At 48.0% G+C, this 20,005-nt stretch overlaps 1 protein-coding gene across 1 annotated transcript in view; it reads left to right on the top strand.

The window, feature by feature from the left end:
• The first annotated feature begins 655 nt into the window (after positions 1 to 655).
• The window catches only part of LOC142578721 (rho guanine nucleotide exchange factor 17-like), a 247,716-nt gene continuing 228,366 nt past the window's right edge, over positions 656 to 20,005 (top strand). The window contains exon 1 of the mRNA XM_075688231.1: positions 656 to 1,058. The gene's annotated coding sequence lies outside the window, so the exon portion shown is untranslated. The remainder of the gene's footprint in view (positions 1,059 to 20,005) is intronic.

The following is a 20,005-nucleotide window of genomic DNA, read 5'->3' as shown; positions in this document are numbered from 1 at the left end:
TATTGAGATCCCGCTGTTATCTTAGGTGCTTGAATCGTTTCGCGCCGAACAGTTATTATTATTATTATTATTATTATTATTATTATTATTATTATTATTATTATTATTATTATTATTATTATTATTATTACTATCGGTTGAGTTTCAGTTCGACATCCTGGTATTTCGGAAACTGCTTGCCATTAAAAACACTAGGGTGGTTGCTTGGGCTAGTTGGTAATTCATGATGAGAAATAACGTAACAGCGCGAAGGACAAGGACTGCCAGAAACGACATACGCAGCGCTGTGTACGTCGTCTGTCGCAGTTATTGTCCTTCGCGCTGTTACGTTATTTCTCATCATTCAAAACAGTTCCGAGAGTGGAACGGGTGCGCAACACGTGGTGCATACTTCTCCGCACTGTTCTTGGCGCACTCCGGAGTGTAAGCGCGACCTACAGGCTAGGCTGCGGGCGAGGGCGGAAAGTGCTTTAGGGCCAGGTTTCTTCTTTCCCCGCCAGTGGGCGCGTTCCGCGTGGAACGCGTTTTGGAGCGCGCGTCGTGTGGGTGGGCGTCCAGGCTTGTGGCCGCGATGGCCGGTCGAAGCGGACGCCAGCCTCAGTATGGTGGCGCCATCTCTGTGCCACGGTATTTACCAGCTGCAGGGCGCCATGCTGCCGATGCTGCTGCCAGCGGCCCCACCGTCCGCCGCTGTCGTCTCCGAAACAGCAGCCTGTTGCTGCTGCCACTCGGCGTGAAAAACAAAAAGGGGCGACGCTGCTCTCGCGTTTCGAACCGCTGGTTCGCGCAGCATCATCAGCGGAGGAGAGCAGCTCCGACGCCAGCGGCCATGGTGCTGCGACAGCCTCCGCCGCCGCGCATCGCCGTCGTCGCCGGGACAGCCGCGCCGTCGCGGGGCCGCCGCGGATGACCGCCCCGACCCCTGCAACCTGTTGATTCCAGCCGCCGCTCCGACGCCGATCGACGACTGCTGGTCCCGCCTTCTCGGCTCGCTCGCCCGTTGTTTGCTGCTGCTGCTGCTGTGCTCCCGGACGACCCGTTCTGCCGCGCCGAGCCCCGTACGTTCTTCTTCTCTCCTTGTCCCTGTTTCGAGTTTTTTAGGCGACTGCTGCCACAGCACGAACTCCCTGCAATGCCGCGCTGCCGGTCTGTGTACGCGTGCCGTGCCCGTGCGATGTCCGATGACGACCGCGCGCGGCCGCCTCTCCGCCGCCGTACAACTCTTTTGTGCACCGACCTGTTGCTCGCCTCCCTGGGCGCTGCTTTTCCAGATCCGCGCGCGACGCGGTTCGAGGAGCGCGACCGCTTTGCCACTGATAGCAGCAGCTTCGTTTAGGTATTCGTAGACGTTGCCTATAGCCGACGGCCACGCCAACTTCTGTATTACTCGTACTGCGATCGCGTTCTGCACAGTATTCGCTCCCCCGAAGCAACAGGTGGTCTCACAGAGAGGAACTTTTTGCTGCCGCCGTCCGTTTCGGTTATTTTCCATGCTAGCATTTTACGTCAGAGGGAACGTTCGGAAGCCACTCGGGAATGAACACAGACGTGATCGGCTGACACGGAGAATTTGCATATTGATTGCTCCAGGGCCGGTTACCTTGACGGAAAGAAATACTTACACGAAGCTTCCTGATCGATGCTCGCCGCAGTATTGATCTTTGAGCCTTGCATACTTCATAGAAAGACGGGAGCACCGAGCAGCAAGCGCGACACATTGACTCCTGTCGCGCTGTACAGATCACGTTTGTTCCTGTTTGTTTAGTCGACTCCGTTAGCCGCGCAGAACCTCCGCCCGCGATGCGCATCTTTCATTAGTCTTGAACTTCCGCTTGCAGAAAGAAGGCCGTGCCGCGTTAGTTTGCCGCGCGAAACCGCAATTACCGGTGGTCATTCCACATTCTCTGCGAGTCGGTGGAAAATGAAAGGCGTGTTTTGTTGAAGCTTTGGTACGATTGACGTGGTTCGTGTGACTCTTAACCTCTTAACTTTGCATGCTGGATAAATTTGTTATGTTAAACACACAACTTGCAACGATTGTTTAAGTTTCAGTACATATGACACAACATGGCTTCTTTTTCCCCTACCAGTTTCCTCTTTATTTATGTTAATTACCATGATCTGACGTTGTGAATGCAAATAGCGGTTTTAATAGGCGCACTTCGTTGCTTGTGGCAGGCCTGGTTTCTGTGGAAAGAACTCTCTTCCTTGAACAGGACTACCGATTATACCGGATCTCGCTTGCGTGTCGCATACAGCCGCGCTTTTAGGCTAAAGATTGCTGTAGCGCTACATATATCTAAAAAGGTTTATTCAAAGCGTGAAACGCTCTTGGGCTTCGAGAACCAGGCTTCAGCCGAGCTCTCGCAAAATCTCGCCGATGTTACTAAGCTCGTGTCATAACGTGCATAACAGCGTGCCAGGCGCCGCAGTTATCTGTGAGTTGCTGCTATAAGTTTTACTGAGATCGATGCGATAGCCTTAGACGCGGGGCTGCCATTGGCCGGCCTGCATAATCTTGAGTCGCTGTACACTCTGACTATACTGCATGAGTCGCCGTATATGAATAAACGGGTCTGCAAACGAAGCAGCTATCTAGAATGTTACGAAACTTTCGTACCTTGTAATCGTTCATCTTGCTGTGTTTCGCTTTGTGCCTGACGCCTCCATTGACCTTGTCTTCGACGTTTCTTTAGTTATGCTTCCGAGCTGCCTCATTTTCAAGAAGCTTTAACTCTTACCCTGTGTATTCAAATACATGTACAACGTAGCGATGCCCTCCTTGGGCAACCGCTGAACCGCACCGAATAAAAAAAAAACTATAAAAAAATGTCGAGTCGGGAGGCGCTAGGTAGGAAGGCGGGAGTTTCGAGAACCTCGGGAGCGATCCAGCTCTGGGGCGACGCTTTCAGGATGAGTGAATTAATGGCACGGAAACAAGAGTTCCGACTCCCGGTGCGCCTTAAGATATCGTTGGCTAAACGTCACGAAGACGTCACCACATAGGCGGTCACGCGACATAACCATTGTGATCTGCGAACAAGTAGCATAGGAGACGCGCAGCACCGATTAGTTGTGGACGATGTAAACTCACAGCACGGAACCAAAACGAGGACGAGAGGAACGGGAACGAGGGCGAGTGCTCACTTCCAACTGTTATTTCTTGAAAGCACAATAAATATTGACCCGTGTACTTAGATTTAGGTGCACGATAAAGAACCCCAGTTTTCCCAAATTTCCGGGTCCCCCGGTACGATGTGTCTCATAATCAAAAAGTGGTTTTGGCACGTAAAACCCCATAATTTAATTAATTGAATTAAGAAATATTGTCACACTTGCATACACATATCGGTAATCAAAGAATTGTGTGCTCACGACTCAGCTCAAACCTGCCCAGGAACCATAACTAAATAAGCTAAATAAACAAACAAAACCAAAGCTATAAGTAGGCGTGCAACCACCTTCGCATTCCAAATACACAAACTTTCTATCCGACAGTGCTACCGATGGCTCAATTACTTACTCAACCTAATCAAAGCGTTCTCGCTACTGTTTACGCCGATGACGGTGCTGCAGTCTCCCAGTGTTCACACTTATCTAAACACGGAGATCGGAGGTAGGCTCAATCGGCAACTGCTTTAAGCCATTTCTTACGCATACTTCATGTATGACAAATAAAACGGCCCCTTACTGTAATACTATATATAGGAAGTACAATTTGCCTATACAGGTTAGCTTACCTATACTCTTCGGGGTCCCTTTAATGTTAGTTTCCTCCATAAAACCGTCCAGATATCTCCTCGATTGGCCCGTTTTCCTTCACCCTTCGAATGTCGCCGTCACTAGCGTCTTCACAAGGCAGCAACGGATACAAAGAGAGGAGTTCTGGTGACTCTTCTTCCGCGGGAGTAACTGTGCGTGCATTATTTGACTCCATTTTTTTAGCTCTCTTCAGAGAGTGGTGACGTTTGATTTAGTAGGCATGCTCAGTTGGCACGGTTCTTTTGATGGAGTGATAGCATTCTTCTCCGCTCATTGTAATCTCTTTAGTCTGTCGTAGTGTGGCATGTTTATCCGCAGTAGTCGACGGCAGAGAATTAGGTGGTGTGATAAAATAGGAAATTTGCAGGTGTAAGATGTGGTTAGCTGGCGAAACACGGGGCTAATTGGAGATCGCTGGGAGAGGCCTTCGTCCTGCAGTGGCCATAAATAGGCCGATAATGATAATCGTGATCTTTATCCCCACACGTTAAATGGGCGCTTAACCACTTTTTTGTCGAAGTGAATAAATGCATTTGAACTTAAAATAGGCTGTTTCAGAAATACTTTGCCGCGAAAAAGTACTTCGATGCGTTCAGCAGAAGCCGAATATATTGGCAACCATACACGCCTTTCACGGTGCTAACACACTCCTTCTTTAATGACTTCAACTGGGAAGGCTACGGCGGAGCTGGGCGTGGCCACAGCGCTCCGCCTACTGACCATCACTGTGGCGTGCAGTTCAAATTTAATTCTGTATGCTAATCTAGACGTCACTACTTCCGATTTGGCGCCTATGACGCGCCAAACGTAAGCCAAACGTGATTGTCCTTAGCGGGCCGCAGTGCGCTTAGCCAGTAGACTCGTCGCGGCTAAAGCCCCTGCATCCACGCGCCATCGCCGCTTTCTTAAGTAGCGACAACCTTTGTTGTGCGCCGCATTTTCCCCTCACACCAAATCAGGTTCCGGTATTTCCGGTTTAAAAATTTCCGGTTCTGGCGTTTCCGCTTCCTGGAGTCCTGGAGTTGCGCTGCGGGAATTACCGCTTTGACTGCTGTTAGACGATGGTGAGACGCCCGCGCGTGCTTAGCAGAGCTGTGGCAGTCACCATAAGAAGAATGCAAAGGGGACAGACAAGCTGTTGTATTCCGCTGAAGTACTAGTTCGCGGTCACTGTTTTCCAAATGCACCAAAAACGGCAGTGGTCTCCAAGCGCCCAGGCACTACATTCCACTGTACGTTGTCGCTCGTGCCACAACCGGTCGCAGGTTGACGCGAAGCAGCGAACACGAGCAGATCGCTGGTTACAATAGGCGGTGGTTCTTGGATGGAATCGCATTCACAGTTTCAACCGCAGCTGGTGCAATTAAAGCCTCTCCAGCGATGCGAAAGTGAACAACGCTAAAAAACAAAACGTCACTTCCACTCGGAACAGGAAGCTGCAGCTACGTAAGTTCCGCTTGGCGCCGGAAGCTAAGGGGGTGAATAGGAGAGGGGCGTGGAGGAGGAGGGCAAGTTGGCGGTACTTAACCTGGTCGGCGGAAACGAGTATGGAGGGGCTTTAGTCGCGGCGGTCTCGGTATCTACATACGTAGCAAACTGCGGCTACATGCAACCGTAGTGCGACAAGACTTGAATGAGTGCTCCCGTTCATATGCTCGTCTGATCGTTCTACGTGTTGCGGACCGGCTTTTTTGTTCCCCAGCTTCACCGACGGATAGTAGCCATATCCAATGTGCACATTTTTAAGCGCTATCTATAAGTCTGCCAAGGAGACCAACCAGGAGCGGCCAGGAGTCAGCGCGCACTGGTAAGCGTGCGTGTAGTCTGACCTTAAGTTTTGCGTGCTTCAAGGCTAGTTAAACGTTCAAAACTAGTCGAAATTAGCAAGACCTGACGACTATACGACGCCGATAAGCAGGCTGACCAAAGTTTAATTCCTACGCGAGCGGCCTCGCCCGAGGGCAAGCAGATGGTAGTCGGCTTCTTCCGGAAGTACGTAATTATCAAAATTCGAAAGCAGATTTTAGCTTACTTCAGCCTGTTTACTAAACTTCGTCAATGAATATACACATTAACAGTAGGACAAAGCGCACTGATCCGAACATCCTTTTTGATTGACGTCAGCTACAGGTTAATAACAGCCGCGTGTGGGAATCTGCCATATACCGAAATAAAGCATCTAAGAAAGAGTGGGGAGTAGGCTTCTGTTCAAAGGAGAGGGTTTGAGAGAAAGGGGACTTCACGCTTCGCTTGCGAGCTCCTCCACGCGCTACGCACGACTGCAAAACTTGGCTGAGATGTTCACTGCAGCGAATGCTATCCGTGGATTATGTTTTTAAATACGAAGCATTTCTTGGCGAAGAATTTCTTGGCGAACATGGGACAGTATCTATCTAGCCGCCTACGTCCTGGTGCTCTCATGGTCGTTTCGTTAACTCGGTGTGTTCCAAAACTGGCATAGTATGACAAGAGTGTATGCCGAACTCAAGTGATGGGTCATGACATGAATATCATGACTTGTGTCATGTAGGTCATGAAACAGCCGCCTGCGTCTTGGTATGTACCGAAATTGGCATAGTAGAAGGGTGTATGACGAGCATTAATGATAGACCATGGCATGAATGTCATGACATGCATATGTAGATCATGAAACAGCCGCCTGAGCCTTTGTATGTGCCAAAATTGGCGTAGTATGACAAGATTGCATTACGAACATAAATGATAGGTCATGACAAAAATGTCATGACGTGCGTGTCATGTAGGCCAGGAAAATAACAGCCGCCAACGTCTTGGTGTTTTCATGGGCGTTTCGTTGACTTGGTATGTACCAAAATTGCCATAGTATTACAAGAGTGTACGATCGACGAACATAAATGATACGTCATGAAATGAATGTCCTGACATGCGTGTCCTGTAGGCCATGAAACAGCTGCCAACGTCTTGGTGCTCTCATGGTCGTTTCGTTGACTTGGTAGGCTCCCCGCGCACTGCTTCGCATAACATGGGTTCCCACAGGGTGTGGGATCTGCCGGCTTTTTTTCACCAAGCCCGAAGAGTGGTTCAGAACCCCTTAAAGGGCCCCTCACCAGGTCTGGACCCCTTTAAAGGGCCCCTCACCAGGTCTGGCCATTTTGAGCTGACAAGTGCAGCGCACACAATGCGCGCTTACGATCATGTCTGCTAAGTATTACACACCTGCCGCGGAAAAAGCTTAAATTTCAAACCAAACACCGTTTGTCCTTCTCCGCGGGCACCGCACTCCCAACCGGAGAGTCGATGTCAATCGCGCAAGTGCGTCTACGTACATTGCAGAATTGTGACGTCACTTAGTGACACGTGTCTTCGAAAATTATTCAAGGCAGCATCAATTATTCGTTTGATCGTTTGCTTCAGTAGACGAAGAAAGTTTAGAGAAATAATAAAACATGCATGCCGTATGTCTGTGTGTTTTTGTTTTTCTTCGTACCGTAGCAAGAGAGGTGTGCTCCCTTTCCGTCTGCTTGTGCCCACGTCGTGCAGTCGCGCGCACAGAGAACGAAACTATGCAATTTTCTACCGTGTTACAACGCCGCGATTATGCTCTTTCATCCTCGCGTCCCTTTTCTAGTACTTACACCGCTAATCAGGTGTTCCCTTGCAGAGCGCGCAAGATCGTCCGCTGCGCGAAACGAGGCAAACGCAACAGCTCGCGCACGAGATCGTCATCGGAACTGCGCCACTCAGTAAAAACGCAAGAGAGACAAAAAGAAGGCGGGGCCCGTGACGTATTCGTCACGTTATCCTCCGGCTCCGGTATGGACAACGCAGGCAAGGAATTTCTCATGCTGAGTCTAGACGAGGCAAGTGGAAAGAGTGTGTTTGTTAGCGGTGACGTTCGCCTTCTGAAATCATGGGTTCGTGGCTCTTAAAATATTTTTATCACTGCTATTAGTAACCTAACTTGAAAAATTCTTGCGGTAGAACACTCCTTAGAGGAAGCATAACAACTTATAGCGTATAACGGAAGATAAAGAAGTGCCCAGAGCTCACTGGTGCTCTGGGCCTCTCGCTGTTATGCATTTTTTTTTACGTTCTTGCCATTTTCGTGAGAATCATTGCATCAAGGATGAGTAAGAACATGTTCCCACGACCACCTGAACAAGGTCAGTCGTCTACTTCATCGCTCAGTTTTGGACGACGTGCCTTTGGAAGCTCGGACCAGCTCAATTCCTGGGAGAGCTCAACGCCAGAAGCCATGGACTCTGACAGCGAGTACACCGTAGTCATGGGCCGCCGTATGAAGAAGATGCGCCGCATGTCGACTGAGGCGACTTCATCGCATCAGAGTTAGCAAGAATCCTTCATGGTTTCTTACGTGCCGCTCTCGACGTCACACAGCATGAACTCCCTCAGCAGGCAGTTTCTAAACGAATATTTTGAAAGTGTGGCCCCTGGGCAAATTAACGAGATCAGGATCAACGCTCGCAAGAACATCCTGACAATAGATGTAAAAAATTCCGTAATACTTGAGAAGTTAAAGACCATTCCACAGTTAAGCGCAATCCCCGTCCGCTCCTTTATTACTTATGGGAAGGAGACAACAACTGGAGTGATTTCCAACGTGGAGCTTGAAATCAAGAATGCGGACCTCAAGTCTCTTTTGAGGTCATCGGTGCGCATTCTTGAGATTCACCGCTTGGGGCACTCCCGATGTATCAAGTTAACATTTGCTTCTTCGACATTACCAGCGTCTGTCAAAGTGGGCTACGTTATACACCGAGTACGACCATTCGTTCCGAGGCCTATTCTGTGCCGGAAATGTCACAAGATAGGACACGTGAGCGCTGTTTGTAGAGCAAAGCCACCTGCTCGCGTTGCGGCGGAGAGCATGATACCACCGACTGTGAGGCGTCCTCATATAAATGTCCCAACTGTACTGGCTCTCACGAAGCGACTTCGAAGGAATGCCCGAAGATGAAACAAGAGGTTCATATTCTTCGAAAAATGGTCAGAGATCAATCTTCACGTAAAGAGGCTGCTCAATCTGTTCACCAAAGTGACCAACTCTCGCGACAGAAGCATCACAAAACCATTTCAGGAAAACTACCTAGCGTGGCACAAGTACCACGACCACCTCTGCCTGTGCCTGCATCGAAGACGGTAACGGCGTCTACTGATAATTCAAGGTCCACGAGAGCACGCGGCAAACATTCACCTCCGCCGGCTGATACAGACACGGAATGGCCTTTGCTGCCCTCTAGGCCCACGGCCGTGCCAGCGGGCACTAGCGGTCCTCTGCGCCATGAAGCCAAGGATTATAGGGCCAATGAAACCGGTGACACTACGGGCAAGCAAGGAGATGAACACAATGAGAAGGAGAATGTACAAAAAATGCTGAAGCACCTAGTGGAGTCAATGCGCGTGTTTCTCAGTGGTCTCGAGACTCCGGCCGCTAAATGTGCCCTACACGTGCTCGCCGTGCTAGAGCCGCTTATTGCAGGTTTTTATATGCTATAAAGATTTTGTTTGGCGCTTGCACTGTTCACGCAGGGGAGGCCCACACACCAGCTTCGTCCTAGTGCCTCTATTTTTCAATTCACTCGAATTGGTGACTACAGACCTGATGCGAAACCTGATTGTGGCTTCATGGACGACATTTGTGAATGTTTATCATCAGAGTGCTGAACTTACTTTCACCTTCGCGCATCCTTCTTGCTATGTCATCATCATCCCTCATCACATCTTTATGTCCCCGTTCCCCCTCCCCCTGTGCAGAGTAGCAGGTTAGAGCACCAGTTGCTATATATATATATATATATATATATATATATATATATATATATATATATATATATATATATATATATATCACCATGAGGTCCACGGTACTTGCTGAATTTGCCTTTAGCAACTGCCTTCGAACTCATAAGATTTTTTTCGCAGTCTGCCCGTGTGTCAAGTCTAGCTTTCAGAGTCTACGTGACGTCTCGAAAAAGAAAAGAAAGAAAACAGAACATTCGTGCAGGTGACAGGGATCTTTGTCGGGAGCTCAACGTCATTGCTTTCAAGTTTTCCATCAAGGTTGATCATAATTTTCTTTACAAGCTCATCTCAACACTAGTCTCTAACACCACCTTTGTGTGCGTGTGTTTTAAAGAATTCTCACAGGCTGTGGTTGGCGTCGCATTTACAAATGCCTATCCATTCCTTATAGGAATGACCAACAGTGCGGCCTGAATTTGTGCGGGTGCGATGGTAATTTAAGAGCACCTTCTGTGTTAATGCCCATCCTTTGGCGCTCAACGACCTGCTCTACGAGCTAATCCCCAGCCTGTTAGATAATAGAGCGCTCTCGCGGAGGAAAGGATCTCGGAGGAAAGGATCCTGGGACCATAGCCTATGCATTCTCGCATGCAAAAGGCCACGGAAGCCCTTCTGCACTTGAAGGCTATTGGACTGTACTACGAACGCTTGTAACAGCGGACATTCCTTTGCGACTTACTTTGCGAATTACTGACTCTCTATTATTTTTCTTCTCTTCTTATCTATTCTTCCCCTTTCCCCCTCCCAAGTGTAGAGTAGCCAACCGGGCATGTTCTTGGTTAGCATCTCTACCTTTCCCTCTCGTTTCACTCACAGGGGTCTGCAGTGGGAAGAAAGCAGCGCATAATAAAACTCTACTAACGCAAAGGCAGTCAGGTAGAACAAATTACGAGCGGTCATAGTAGAATACCAGCATGTGTGCCAAAGTATGAAAACCACACTCGAGGGCAGCTGATGGTTTTATGTACGTTGTGCGAGACGAGGAATTTTTGCTGGAATCGAAGCGGTGGATGGATAGAGTTGGCCGGCACAGAACAATGGTGTTGGAGATCTTTGGGAGAGCTCTTTATACGGCCATGGACTGACCTCTGCTGCGGCCGCTGCGGCCGATGATGATGTTCGGTGGTGATTATTCTTTGGGACAACTTGATAATCCATCAGTGAAAGGGCTCAGTGATGGCAGCACGCAACAAAAACGCTATTGACAGGCCTATATACAACGACGTGCGTCTGTCGGTTCGAGCTCGGTACGCGGCACATCATTTCCCACATCTTGTACTTTGGGACGACGCCACGTGCAGTATCAGTATATTTCGCCAACTTGTTTTGGGACAGATGTGTCGAAGCTGTTGCCATTTTCTGAATTTCTATGAAGTTGACGTGACCTTGATAACCGACTGGCTTCAATTAGGCGCAATTAGGCGCAATTTGTGTGTCCGCAAATTGGTAACTGAGACGTAATGAAGCTTTATTGGGATAGCAATTGTATGGACACTCCAAGCTAATTTTTGCCATCGCTGTCTCTGTCAGGTCCCGCATATATTTAGGTATATGTATACTGTGTGCCACGCCCTGCTAATTACATGCGGTATACGCGGGTTATATTGCCGCACCATTCTATCGTTAAGGTTGCTCATACCAGGTCTTACATTCTTGACAACCGTATTCCTCAGAATTTCGAGAATGGTAGCCCACAGACAAATCTGACAAAAAACCGACAGCCCATGCATTTCATCTTGAATTTTCTCAGACTTTAATATTAAAAGTGCGAAACAATAACTGAGCTCTAACCTTAAAATGATGTAATTTCACTGGCGCGGCTCTGCACAGCCTCCGGGATAGGCCCACAAAAGAGGTTTGAAACATACCCGATACGGTAAGGTGAAGGTAAATTTGCTACGCTGGTTGTTATTGATCAACATAAATTCAATTGTCCGATGGCATGATTCAAACAGGGGACCCCTAGCATAACAGCCAGTTTTTTAGTCAGTCAGCTTACGCTTACATCAATTCACTGCCACTACAGTTAACATGTTGGTATCGCATTCATTGCTTCGCCCGTATGGCGAAACTGATTTTTTAATTACCAGCTCTTTCATTAAAGTGGTAATAAAGAGAAATATTCCGTTCACGTAGATTGCTGCGTTATACCTCAGGATTTGCAACTTGTTAATGCATGACGTCAGAAGTGCGGGGCTTGGTAAGTTGGAGGGAGCGCTCGAAAATAAGCTGGTTAGCGACGCTACCATAACATTTGCGCACCGAAAAGCCTCCCCTCGATGTCCTATATTGGTTTTTGCACCCTCTGGCTCTGCAGGCTAGCCGGCTGCTTAGAAAAAGAAGCAACAAGAATTGTATCGCATTCTAAAGTCAACAAAGAACGCAATCTTGAAATCTTTGTCTTTCTTCCTCTGAAAGAATCAGAATACGCCAAAGCAGAGCGGTGTCGATGACTTCAAGACGACGTCTTGGTATACCGTGGCTTTGCCGCAAATTTCAAAAAGCTGAAGATTGACCTGCAGTTTCTCCTGTCTAAGCAAGCAGTCCTTTTCCGCCACCTGTCACAGGGGCTTAGCGGCTGTGGTGTTGTGCTGCTAAGCACGAAGTCGCGGGACCAAATCCCGGCCGCGGCGGCCGCATTTCGATGGCGGTGAAATCCAAAAACGCCCGTCTCCCGTGTTTTGGAGGCACGTTAAAGATCCCCTGATGGTCAAAATTAATCCGGAGTCCCCACACTACAGAGTGCCTCATAATCAAATCGTGGTTTTGGCACGTAAAGCCACAGAATTCAATTCCTTTACCGCCGAAGAAAGGCAGAAAGTCTTGAAGGGATTTAGTAACTTATAGCCATCTTGATTAACACAGTGCTTTGATACAGTGCTTCTAGTGTCCTTGAAAGGGGGACAAGTGCTCGATACTTTATGAATAGCTTTAATGTATGGATGAGATCCGTTTGCTCGGTGTGTTGTTTGTGTGCCCCCTGTATTGACACTTCTTACTCAATACCTGAAGCAGCGTGCCAGGCCGTCAGCCACGCAAACATCTCCACAGATCTCTGTTTTTTTTTTTATGTCAACATACCCTCCCCTCAATGCACGATGCGCGCCGCGAGTGATATACGTTGCCGATACGACTGTGGCAATCACATCAGGTATAGTGCGCTCGGAAATATACTCTGCAGTACACAATAAATTTCCCGTGTTTCTTTATTTTCAGGTTGCTTACCTGCAGCTCTAAAGCGAATACCTGTCTTTGGCTCTTTCACCCGTTTCCGTGGTCGGAGGTTGCTGTTCGGAGGCTGAAACAAAGGCGCTGACTCAAAGTGCGCGCTCGCTCGCGCAGCGGGGCGCGTTCGTAGCCAAACGCGACCTGTCACAGCTCTTCGATGCGTATACGCGCTGTCCACCTATACTGCTGTCAGAGATGTGCTAGTTAACGGCTTTGTTCTCTACGGAATCGCGCAATGCAAAAGCAAACGCTACCTATAAATATTCTTGCTGCAATCCCGAGGATCGGTGATCTCTCCCGTCCTTTTGAACATGTGCATGATTGGTCTGTGCAAAAAGCTGGGCAACAAACATTAAGGACATTCACCATGCCATATATGCTCATGATAGCACTGTATGGTGTGCTGGTGGCAGTAATGGACACATACAGGACTCGCTGACGGAAGCGATCAGGATGGTGGAATACCTGAGACCCATTGGACTCAGGTGCTCCCCACATAAACCGGAGTTGCTACTTTATAGACGTGAAAAAGGGACAGGCCTAAGCGCTGCAAACCTCTATCGGAAAGCGATATACACTTACAGAAAATGGTGTCAATATACTGAGAGTCAACGTTATCGGGTACTAGGCTTTTTCATTGATACAAACGGTGGGAACCATACAGAGCTCAAGAAAATCACCTTTAAAACGGATAACGCGTACGGGATGATCAGACGCCTGGCAGGAAGAGACAAGGGGATGAAAGAAGATAACCTCATCTGGTTAATCAACTCTTTCGTGCTCTGTCACATTTCATACACCGCTGCCACGTACAACTGGACGCAGGTTCAACTCAAGAAGCTTGACGCGGCGATCGAGAAGGTTGTTAAATGTGCGTCGGCGCTCCCAATTCGAACCAGCACTGAAAAATTGCTCAAGTTAGCAATACACAACACGACCATGGAGATCGCGGAGGCTCAAGAAATATCAGAAATAGCGAGACTATCTACCATCCGCACGGGAAGATCAATCCTAGACAAGATCATGATCAACCCCATTACGCATCCAGAGCAGTACACTAAAGTTTATCAAGAATTCGCAGACAACATAATTGTCGCACCGCTACCCAGGAATATGCACCCAACACATAACATCAACATGATGGTTGCATGAGCCAGGGCGTTAATCAATAAAATGGATAAAGGGTGTAGATGAGCCTACTTTGTTGATTCGGCTGCCTACAAGGATCGAACTGAGTTCGCGGCGGCGGTAGTGGATCACCAGGGCAAGTGCACCAACTGCACCACGATTTACACTAGCAAACCTGAAGTCGCTGAACAAGTTGCCATTACATTGGCACTAACAGACAAAAGATAAACATGCATATATAGTGACTCGAAAATGGCTATTAGAGCTTTCAACAGAGGCAAGAGAGAGAGAGAGAGAGAGAGAGAGAGAGAGAGAGAGAGAGAGAGGAAAGGGGAAAGGCAGGGAGGTTAACCAGAGAGAAAGATCCGGTTGGCTACCCTACACTGGGGAGAGAGGGGAGGGGGAGGTAAAGTGGCAAACAGAGGCAAGATTGCCCAACAGGCTACGAGGATAATTAACACAATACTAACGTATGTTACAATTTATATTTATTGGTTCCCGGCGCACCTTGGTTCACTTGATGAGTTTCCCGTCAATCCGAATGAATCGGCCAACAGCGTCGCCCCCGAACTTACAGGCCGGGCCGCTTTTACATATGGTTTTTATTCTACTTGATTGGGGAACCTACAGAGAGATGCGCTCATGACATACAATTAAATTACAATATATTACTACATGGGAAGGAGGGAATTTGCACGCCCTCAATCACAATAGACTAAACAGAGCCCAAGCAGTTAGGCAGTTGCAAACACGGTCATATTATTCACCGGCACAAATGAAGGAATGGTATAACTTTGCAGACATGAATATTATATGCAAAGTATGCAAAAAGAAGACATGCGCTCTTGAACATATGCTCTGGGATGGTCGGTCGCTCGGCCCTGGCATTTCCCGGAATCGGTTTTCAGGAATGATTAAATCCCACAATCATATCCCTCAAGTCCTGGTTGTCCAGTACGCCTGTGATAGGGCTAGGAGGCTTGACCACCCGGTCCCAACATGCGACTAGCCAGACAGGTGGTAACACCTTGTACAGGACTTGAATAAAGGGTCTCTTCCTACTCCTCCTGCTCCGCAACAAATGCATGTCGTTAAGCGCACCGTTCCTATTAAGTGAAGCGTTCGGCTACCCGCTTACATTGACAATCATCGTCGATGTTCTCTGCAGAAATTGCTCTTTCTTTATTTTTGTTAGCATTGGCTATAGCACAGGGCATGAAATTCCGAAATGAATTCGCCGCGCGCCTGCGCATCGCGCGACCGTTTCGCCGCGAATTGCGAGGGCGCCGGCGGCAGGACCTCGCTCTTGGCGACACAGTGCAATATCGGCCCGCTTCATTTTCAGGCCGCCGGCCGCAGTTGCCGAGTCGGAGAGAGAAAAAGAGGAAGGGAGAAGGTGCGTTTCTTTCGGATGGCGTCGACGACGCTTCCTATATGCGCGCATAATAGCAGCAGGAAACGCGCAGCGGTTTCGTGCAGCCCACACTATGCGGCAACTCTGCGATATACCCGCATGCAGCGTAGATCGGAGGCCACCGCGCGCTGTTGCAGGCAAGGACTGATGCGAGGGCTGCGTGCCGCTGTTGCGGCTCCCACCAGGGACTCGCTCGCTGGGAGGCCCGGGCAGTCTACGCGCGCGTTCGCGGTGTAGAGCAGCACACGCCGGACGCTTTCCGCCGTGTCATTCTTTTTCATTAATTTTGATCGTTGGCGGCCTTTTTCCGCGTGTGGCTTCGGGCCTGTTCGGTCTAGTTTTTTTTTTCTTTTTCTTTCCCCCACTTTCCGCTGCCCCTTGCTTGGTCGGCGATAGGGCTTGATCTGTATTGAACTGGATAGGCGGTGGCGGCGCAGAATGCTCGTTGCCGCTGCTGCCGTTATTTCGCCGCCGTTGGGGAGGAAAGTGCCCGCGCAGTTTCCCGCAGCCACGCATCCCCAGCGTCGATGTACTTCGCGCGCCCATCTTGTGTCCACCGAGGGCTGTTGGCCTCATGCAGTGTGGAGTGCGTGCATTCCTGGAGTTTCATACGCAAACCACCAGTGAGAGCTCGCGCTGCTGTCTACGGGAGCTTTAAGTATGACGGTTCTCCCATCGGAAAAATGGGTAGGGCATGGATGTGTCTAAACTTAGTCTTTCTGGCTTGCTAATTTAGATAGACCTTGGCGTATGTTAAATGTTCATTTTCAGCAAAATATCGTGCTAGAAGTGGAACAAACAATTCTCAGCGATTACGCATGTGCGCAGAAGCGTATTGCTTTCATCCGTTGAGAAAGATATGAATTCTTGAATATTTACAAGAATAAAGCGTAATAAATGCCGCGTCACAGGATCGTCTGAAGCAACAAGCGCGAAGATAAGACAAATCCGTGGACTATACCCATCATTTTCATGATAGCTTAACAATCGAAGCGCCAGAATTCTCTCTAGCGTATTTTGTTGCGAACTCTATGCTAGCAGCCTCGCGTCGCTAGCGTTAAGAGCCTTAAAACGCGATATGTTTATTCGAGGCCTCCGAGATCGGGCGGCGCGTGTTGCTCGCGGCTCCTGATGTCGACAGCCATTTGCTGCCACCCAGCGGGTCGACCATGTCCACCGACCAATGTCGTCAGCACAGTACGAGTGCAAAATTCAACATTGCAGCTCTTCGTTGCACGCTTACAATGGATTTGGTTCTTTTGTTGGCTTGCCAGTGGAGCGTCGCTCTGACCAACGAACGAAGCCGGAAAAGCGCGAGAAGGAGCGGTATCAGAAATGGCGTCGCGACAGAATCATGGCCCAAGTTACCCAAGACTCTCAGTCTGGCGTGTACTGTATAGTGTAGTAATCATATAGTGTATATAGGCTTCGAGAGAATTTAGCTTTTTCGCAAATCCTCTGTCCCGTAAACTCCTGCGACCGACTGTACATTGCACAGCGCAAGTCAGCTATAGCTGCGCGTCCAGTTTAGTGCAATTCCGATGCTGATTACAATGTCAATATTATTTGTTTGTACAACATAGGGTTAATGGATACTGCAGGACGGTTTCTTAAGCCAGCCTAGCCAGGCACACCATGTCAAAGGGCGCTGTTCTGGGCCTGTGTCCTGACACTGTCGCTGGGAGAGGGACACCAAGAGCTTTGGTATTGTAGAGCTAAAAGTCATACGGGGCCAAAGAAAGGTTTTATCGCGGAAAAGAATAAGAAAAAGAACGATAAAAAACGCACCATTCTTTGGTGCACTTTTCCCGGTGCATGTCGAAGAACCCTCGGTGTTGTTAATCAATCCGGAACCATCTGCTATGAGGCGTGTCCCCCTCTTAAGCCCAGTAGATCTTTAGAACGTTAAATCCCATCCATTATCAAGGCGAAAGCCTTTCTAGGCTCGTGGTGAAGTTTGTGTCAGCAGACCTGATCGCCAGAGTGTCCACGGAAGCGTCGTCACGCCATATGAAGACAGATTAAAGAACGTAAAATGACTGATAGTGACTTTTAGTGAATGATAACGTCGTAATAGAGATTGGTATAGGTTAGTAATGACTAGTAATGACTAATAATGACTACTAATGACTACGAAATGACCAATATGGCTAACGACGGCTTGCAATGACCACAATTCATTACAAATGACTAAAAATGCTTACTAGTGAGCAGTAACGACGAATAATGACTGAAATTACTTGTATTGACAACTAATGACTACGAAATGAGTAATATGTCGAACGACGAATTGTAGCCACTACAATTTATTAGAAATGACTAAAAATGCTTAGTAATGACGAGTAATGGCTAATAATGACTGAAATACTTGCAATGACTACTAATGACTTTGATATGAACAACATGTCTAACGACGGCTTGTAATGACCACAATTTATTACAAATGACTAAAAATGCTTAGTAGTGAGCAGTAATGACTAACATACATATAGTATTTTCTTTCACGCACAGATTGTCAGTTGATAATATATATTCCCCTTTAATAATCACGCTATTAAACTAGACAACTTATCAACGAGTATTTTTTGACCTAATCTTTTTTTTCCTTGGAACATCCGTCGTCACTAGAGGATAATGCTTTAATTTTGGTGATATTGAACTAGCTTAGTCGCCAAGTCCTTCATATTGCCTTTTTTTTTAATCTTTCGGTCTGTCCTTTGACACGTCCGTAGTCAGTGGCAAATTCCGCTGGCTTAACGCGAACTTATTTAGCGCCCACCAATAGCGCCCGACTTCCAGCAGTGAAACCTCGCTGGTTCGGGCGTCCGCCGACTGCAGTTCTGTTATGCTTGCGTTTTGGACGACCCGATTGCCGCCCGGGGCCGGAGACAAGTTCCAGTGGATCGTTGCGCCCTCGCCGAAAGTCTTCTCGTCGCGTACGCACTAATACGGGCCTCTGCGCTTGCCTCCTTGGGCTTTCTCTCTCTCTCTCTATCTTTTCTATCATTTCTCACAGGCGCAACCGTTCAATTCTTTCTTTCCCTCCTACTCTTCTTCTGTGTTAAGAAGTAGAGAGAGAGAGAGAGAGAGAGAGTTGCATTTGGTTGGGTGATAGAAGGCCAGTTCTGTTGCTATCGGTATGGGTGCTCTGGTCTGTTTTTGCTTTACTCCGCCCCGCACTGCTGGTGCGTGCTCGTGTGAGCGTTCTTTCTATCTTTTTACAATAATTCCACGCCCTGCGCCTTTCTCTACAGTTCATTTCTCAGCGATTTCCACGGATTGCTGCAAAACAAACCTGACCTGCTGTCGCGACGTCAGAGAGGGGCTTTCTTCTGAGGGTCTTTGCCGAAGTGTTTGTACATCTTGCCGGTACACGCTTTCGTTCTCTCATCTCCATGCCTGTCTTGAACTCGCTCAGTCAATATTTATTTTCATCATCATCTTGTTATTATTATTTTTCGCGCGTCTGGTTGCGTTGCTACGTGGCTCTGTGCGAAAAACACCGTTTCGGAAACGTGTAGCGTTTTCTTCTTTCTTTTCGTCTTTTATTTATCGCACAGAAATCTTTCCTTGACTCGTATAAGCGCGCGTGCGCCGCGTCTTGCCAGGTGTGGGAAGTGAATGAGTGAGGGAATAAACTTTTATTGAGTGCAGAAAAAGTCGGAATCTTTCGGTATGGTGTCATCAAAGAAAAACAACCTTGTACTATAAGGTGATCCGCAAGTTAGCCGCAGTCTTCAAAGGGTATAAATTTGTTCTAGTAATTGGTGCTATCGTCGTGCCTTCTTTGTAGCTCCTGACTGCGCGTCGCAGAGGAAACGTAGTGTGAAAAAAAAAAGAAAGGAAAAGAAAGAAATGACAGTATATGTTAAGACTAACGCATGTTGTCATGCCGAAGTCGCACCTTGTGTATTTTAATGGGAGTCTCTGACGTCACATTTGTGCCTGACTGTCGCTGCCCACGATATGCAGTTCGTGCAGAAACAAGACTGTCCCCGGTGGCTCACCAGCCACGGCATTCTGCTGCTAAGCAGAGGGTCGCGGGTTCAGCTCCTATCCGCAGAGGCCGCACTCCGATGTGAGCGGAATGGTAAAAAATGAAAAAAGAAAAACATGCAGGTCCAGCGCAGTATATAGCAACACGAGCGCAGCCTCGTTCCCCGTAGCCATCTGCGTGCATATCGCGAGGACGAAAGCCGTGTATGTGATCCTAGTCGAGGGAAGCAAGTTTATGGTTTTTGTACGTGCAGAAAAGGGCGACACACACAGATATATATATATATATATATATATAGGGGGGTTTGTTCAAAGTTTACCACGCAGGACCCGACGCAACATACGCAGCAAAGAGACGACGAACTTTGGACCAGCCGAACGTGGACCAGCCTTCGTCAGAGTACAGAGTACAGTCAGAGTACTCTGACGAACGCTGGTCCACCAGCCGAAAACGCTTACTAAATAAGTCTCCCAAAAATTTCGTTGTCTCTTTCCTGCGTATATATATACGCAGGAAAGGTATTGCATATATATATATATATATATATATATATATATATATATATATATATATATATATATATATATATATATAGTAATCATTACATAGAACTTGCCATCAACGATTATCCACCAACCATAAAATAAATCGCTAATAGCATTAAAGTCGCCAAC

The sequence above is a fragment of the Dermacentor variabilis genome, chromosome 4, assembly GCF_050947875.1.
Source record: "Dermacentor variabilis isolate Ectoservices chromosome 4, ASM5094787v1, whole genome shotgun sequence".
NCBI lineage: Eukaryota > Metazoa > Arthropoda > Arachnida > Ixodida > Ixodidae > Dermacentor > Dermacentor variabilis.
Note: the sequence above shows the minus strand (reverse complement) of the source record. Positions and strands in the feature narration are given on the sequence as shown.